The sequence below is a fragment of the Octodon degus genome, unplaced genomic scaffold, assembly GCF_000260255.1.
Source record: "Octodon degus isolate 3935 unplaced genomic scaffold, OctDeg1.0 scaffold00042, whole genome shotgun sequence".
NCBI lineage: Eukaryota > Metazoa > Chordata > Mammalia > Rodentia > Octodontidae > Octodon > Octodon degus.
In genome coordinates, this window is record NW_004524618.1 from 3,566,392 (window position 1) to 3,572,453 (window position 6,062).

Sequence of the window (6,062 nt, forward strand, 5' to 3'; positions counted from 1 at the left end):
TATTTTGTGTGTGGCCACCTCAGCCCACCAGGGGGCAGGGCTGGCTGGCATGTGGTGCTGGGGGATTGAACCGTGGTCCCTGTGCTTTGCTTAGCTTAGCTTGTTCTAAGTAGGTGCTTTAGACCACTGAGCCATCTCACCAGCCCCGTACCCACCTTTTAGAAATTTCTACTTGTATGTCATGAAAACATGGACTAATTAAACTAGTAATTTCAGCCTGCAATTTGTTCTGTTTCCATTCAGGAATTGCCGTCCCCATCTATCATTTGCTGTAGTCCAGAGACCTAGTGGTGAGTTTTAATACTTCCTGCTGCCTTACTCGCAAACCCAGTCAGATAGACACCAAGTTTGTTAATCCTACCTATTCAGTATTTCTTGACTGTTTCCTTTCTTTTTTCACTGTCACTATCCTGATCAAAACTGCTGTTACTTTTTACACAGGCCCCTGTGACTCCTGTTGACATGCTTTTGGATTTGATATAAATATACGTAGTGAGAGAGTACTTCATTCAAAATGTCTATAGTGCCATGATTAGAGATCCTTTGCCAAGTGAAAAAAGCCACACACACTTTTGCTATTGTATGTTTTCTTTTGTAAGAAATAACTAATAACAGCAAAATTGCAGAGATAATTTTGGGCTGGTTGGTTGTCTTGAGCAGAGTGTGGGAACAGGGACTAACTGGAAAGTGTGCAGAGGAACCTTTTGGGGGTGACAGGAGTTTTGAAGCTTGATTGTGGTTATAGTTGCAAAACTACATAAATTTGCTAAAAGCATAAAACCGAACACCTAGAGCTACTTTTTAATATGGGCAAGTGACTTAATAAGGAATTTCACAAAGAATACCCAAATATCAAAAAGGCCTTCAGCTTCATTAGTCATTAGGAAATGTAGCACTCAATCGAATAGCTCATAAAAAAGCATGAAGTATGAATTAAGAATAAGTATCAGTGAGCATACAGGGCAACTGGGAAACTCACAACTGTGGTTTGAATGTGTTACCCAAATTTCATGTGTTGTGTGCAGGAAATTGAGTCTAGACCCATGTATCTCATTGTGTACTAAACTAAAATAACAGTGGATCAAAACTGCATGTTAAAAGAGGCACACTTAATGTGTTGGAAGATAGGATAGGTGAAACTTTCAAAGGCATAGGCATGAATTTGCTAAACAAAATCCCGGTGGCACAAGAAACAATGCCAAGAATCAATAAATGAGATCATGTAAGATTAAAAAGCTTCTATACACCAAAGGAAACAAGCAACAGAGTTAGGAGACAACCTACAGAATGGGAAAATAATTCTGTCAGCTACTTCTTAGAGGACCAAATGTAAGAATTAAGAATTAAAAAATATAACCCCTCCATGAAAGACCCAATAAAATGGGCAAACAAAATGAATAGGCACTTTTCAGAAGTAATTCTGGTGGGGCCACGGGGAAAGAGGAGCCCTTCTACACTGATGGTGGGAATGCAAACTAGTACTGTCATTGGGGAGATCAGTATGGAGGTTCTTCAGAAAACCACAAATAGGGGCCGGGGAGATAGCTCAGTAGAGTAAGTGCTTGCCTGGCAAGCACAAGGGCCTGAGTTCAATCCCCTGTTCCAGAAAAAGAAAGAAAGAAAGAAAGAAAACCACAAATAGAAATTTCGTTTTACCCAGCTATTCCTTTTCTAGGAATCTTCCTGAAAGAGTTGTAGTCGTTGTATTAAAGTGATACAGGGATCCCCATGTTAATAGGAGCACAACTGATAATACCTAAATCTTGGAAATAGCATATATGTTCATCAACAGATGAATGGATAATGAAAATGTGGTGCAGTATTATAAACAATGGAGTACTCCTGTGCCATAAAGAAGGGTAAGCTCGAGGCATTTAGGGTAAAGGCGTACAACTTGAGACTGTAATGTTAAGTAAATCTGACACACAAGTTTCATCTCCAAATTCATGTTTATTTGAAGGTGGGATATGGAGAAGTGACTGGTCATGCAGGCCCTGTCTTCCTGAATGGATTATTCTATTTGTGGATTAATGGGTTGTGGGAAGAGTGCATTTGTTATAACAGCAAACCCTTTATGGTATACTTGCTTGATTCTTGTCACGTGGTGTCCCTTTCCATGCACTGAGGTAAGATGGTCCTTCTGGATGTTGGGCACATGCTTGCACTGTGCCCTTGGACGCCCCTGCCCACTGAACTGCCGTGCTTGTACGTTACCCAGTGTGCTGCAGCAGCAAGTAGACTGAAGCACTCCTAGGTTGTTCTGCGTGCCAGCTGGTAAAGCCACTTTGAACGACTGGCAGTGTTGTCTGAAGCTGGAAATGTATACGCACTGATCTAGAGAAATGCATGCCCTGTGATCTGGCAAACCCCACCCAGATGTGTATTCCGTAGAAATGATCACAGATGTGCACCGAAAGTAACGTACAGGACTATCGGTGAGTAGTATTGCTAATATACAAATAGTAAAAATTGTGGTGTTCATAAAATACGATAGAATGAGAAAAAAGATGGAATGACTGTGACGGGTAGCAAAATGTTTAAGCCTCACTCGTTCGGCACAGAAGAAATGAGCTGGTGCCTCCTGACGCTGCGGGGTGTCTTCTGGGGGTGCAGTGTTTGTGGGCTTCATGGGCGCTGTTTTGCCCACCTATTGGTTGTCGTTTCTTTACTGACTTAATGGGGTGACTCCTTTATCCACCGTGTAGATTGCTTTTTATAGCATAACTTTTTTAATTCATAGTGGTTACGTAAAAATTATAAAACAAAGAGAATTTCCATATTTTGTGACCAACTGAACAAAATGATTTTTGCCTAATCTAAAATCTTATTAAAAGCTGTTATCTTAGGGGGGCCGGGGAGATGGCTCAGTGGAATAAGCACTTCGCTGGCAAGCGCAAGGGTCTGAGTTCAATATCCAGTTCTGGAGAAAAAAAAAAACTATTATCTTTTAAAGTTTTAATATTTTTCTAAGTTCTGTCTTATAAAAAGTTGCCTTGACATTTTATCCTTTCCATTGCTATAATGGATATCTCTCCCATTATGTCTTTTTTTTTTTTGGTGGAACCAGGGATGGAACTCTGGCCCTTGCACTTGCCAGGGAAGCGCTTATTCCACTGAGCCATCTCCCCGGCCCCATCTCCCATTATGTCTTAAAATTACTTGAATGTAGGAAAGGCATTAATGATTGTTGTTGCTGTAATCTTTTTATTTTTGGATTTTATTTTTTGACATAAGGTCTTGCTATGTAGCCCTGACTGGGCTTGAACTCAGTGATTCTGCTCCAGCTCCAGCCTTCCAAGTGCTGAGATTACAGGTGTGCACCGCCATGCCTGGTCTCTGGTCAGATCAGGCACCTGGGGGTGGGGCCGGCACAGCGTGTGGTGCCGGGGATCGAGCCCCGGTCCCTGCACGTGCCTAAGCAGGTGCTTAGTCCACTGAGCTATCTCGCCGGCCCAGTAACAAGACTGACTTTGCCACTGACAGGTACCTTGTGGCTTGAATATGAGATGATATCATGTTACTGTATAAAATGTGTCTGTCATAAAAAATCTGTACTTTATGTACTAAAATGAATTGTCTTAGAATTTCTAGGTGGATTTTAATGGAAAATATTAGTTGGAATTTTAGTGGATAATTTTTTCACCTAAAATTCAGTCATTTTTAGAAGTAGTTTTTTAAGTGGATAATCTCATCTCAGTTAGGAAGAGAAAAACGTCAAAACCAGGAATAACTGCTTTATGTCACTGTTTCTTATTAGCCTTCTGGTTTTTATCGTAATAATCACCAAATAACATGTAGAGAGTAAAACCAGTATTTAGTTGCTCCTTCTGTAAGATGATCACCTTTTCCAGCTTGCCAGTTTACCTGCCGCTTCCTCCTGTAATGAATGCTAAAATGTTCGTTAATGTGAGGACTTTTTTTTTAAGAACAGAAAAGTGAATCAGCCTTTACTCTTTCCCTCCCTTCCTTTTTCCCTTTCTTATACTTGGAAAATATAGACAGTTCATTTCTTTTTTTTTTCCTGTATTTTAGGGAAGGGTCTATAGGGTGCTCTGGGTCTCACTACTAGATTGGACTTGTAGTGATCCACCTGTTTACAGCCTCCCAAGTGCTGGGATTACAGGCATGCGCCACCAAGCCCAGTCTCTTTTGCTGTCTCAGCACACTCCGGTGGAGGGGTCAGCGTAACAGGCCAGGGATCAGACCCCGGCCCCTGCCTCTGCCTACGCAGGTGCTTTAATCTACTGAGCTATCTGGTTGGCCCTTGATCTTGACTGTTTTTAAACGTACAGTTTAGTGGTGTTAAATACAGGCATCACGTGCAACCATCACCAACATACATCTGTGACTCTTTTATCTTCAGAACTGAAACTTTTTTTTTTTTAAATGTTTTTGGTTGTTACGGGGTCTCACTTGTAGCTTGGACTTGTGGCAGTCTTCCTACTTTCAGCCTCCCCAGTGCTGGGATTATAGGGGTGCGCCACCATGCCTGGACTCTGGCCCGGGGGCTGGGCTGGTGGGGCAGGTGGTGTCAGTATCAAACTATGGTGTCTACGCTTGCCTAAGCAGGTGCTTAGTTGAGCTATCTCACCGGCTGCAGAACTGAAGCTCTTTACCTATTAAACAGTAATTCCCTGTTCTACCTTCTCCATGGCCCTTGGCAACCACCATTCTGCTTTCTAGCTCTGAGTTTGATTACTCTAATTACCTCATGAAGGAGAACCTTATGGTGTGTATTATTTTGGGACTGGCTTGCCTCCCTTAGCATAATATCCATAAAGTTCATTCATGTTATTGCATATGCCGGAATTGCCTTCCCTTTTAAGGCTGAATAATAGTTCATTCTATATTTAGCCACATTTTGCTTATTTATTTATCTGTTGGCCTGTTTCCACATTTGAGCTATTGTGACTAGCATAGAAATATGAACGTGTGTACATAAAGTTCTTTGAGACTTTGCTGACGGTTCTGTAGGAGTTATAAGAAATGGAATTATTGTTTTAGATATCAATCTATTTTTAATTTTTGAGGAGTTGCCATACTATTGAGCATTCTCAACAACTGTGTACAGGGATTCTACATTCTTCAGTCTTGTCAACACTTGTTATGTCTTTTTCCTTTTTGATAGTTGTCATCCTCATGAGTATAAGGTGGTATCTTTTTGTAGTTGTGATTTGTGGTTTCCTAATGATATCGTGATGGTTAGGATCTTTGCATGTGCTTTATCTTTTTTAGAGAAATACCTGTTCAGGTTTACTGTCCATTAAAATTGGGTTGGTTGGGCTTGTTATTGTTGAGTTTCATTAGTTGTGTGTGCAGTATATTCTAGCTAATCATTCTTGTTAGAATATTGATGTATAAATATTTCTCATTCAGAAGGTTACTTTCTATTCTGTTACATTGTCTTTTGGTGCATACAGCTTTAAAAATTTTTTTTTTAAATTTTATTTATTTATGTGTGTGTGTGTGTGTGTGTGTGTGTGGCCAGCTCAGCCCACCAGGGGGTAGGGCTGGCTGGCATGTGGTGCTGGGGGATTGAACAACGGTCCCTGTGCTTTGTTAAGCTTGTTCTAAGTAGGTGCTTTAGACCACTGAGCCATCTCACCAGCCCCCAGCTTTAAAATTTTTGTGAAATTTACTTTGTCTAATTTTTCATTTGTGGGATTGGTGTAGCATCCAACAAATTGTTTCTAAATCTTAAGATTTTTTTTTTTAATGTCCTGAAGTTTCATAGTTTTAGGTCTTCTGTTTAGGTCTGTTCTGGATTAGTATGAGGTATTAGATAGGAGCTCATCTAACTGCATTGTTTTTAATGCAGGATATATTTTCTGAGCACGAGCTGTTGAAAAGACATTTTCCCCAGTAGATGATCTTGATGGTTTTATGAAAAATAGTATAACCATAGATGCCTGAGGTTGTGTGTGTGTGTTTTTTTTTTTTTTTTTTTTTTTTTTTTTCTGGGTTCTTTATTCTAGTTCATTGACTTGCATGTCTGTCTTTATGCCAGTACTACACTATTTCCATTACCATTACTTTGTGGTATGTTTTCAAATAAGGGTATA

At 40.3% G+C, this 6,062-nt stretch overlaps 1 protein-coding gene across 2 annotated transcripts in view; it reads left to right on the top strand.

Moving 5' to 3' along the window:
- The window catches only part of Slk (STE20 like kinase), a 100,680-nt gene that overhangs the window by 6,093 nt on the left and 88,525 nt on the right, over window positions 1-6,062 (top strand). The gene's annotated exons all lie outside the window — the stretch shown is intronic.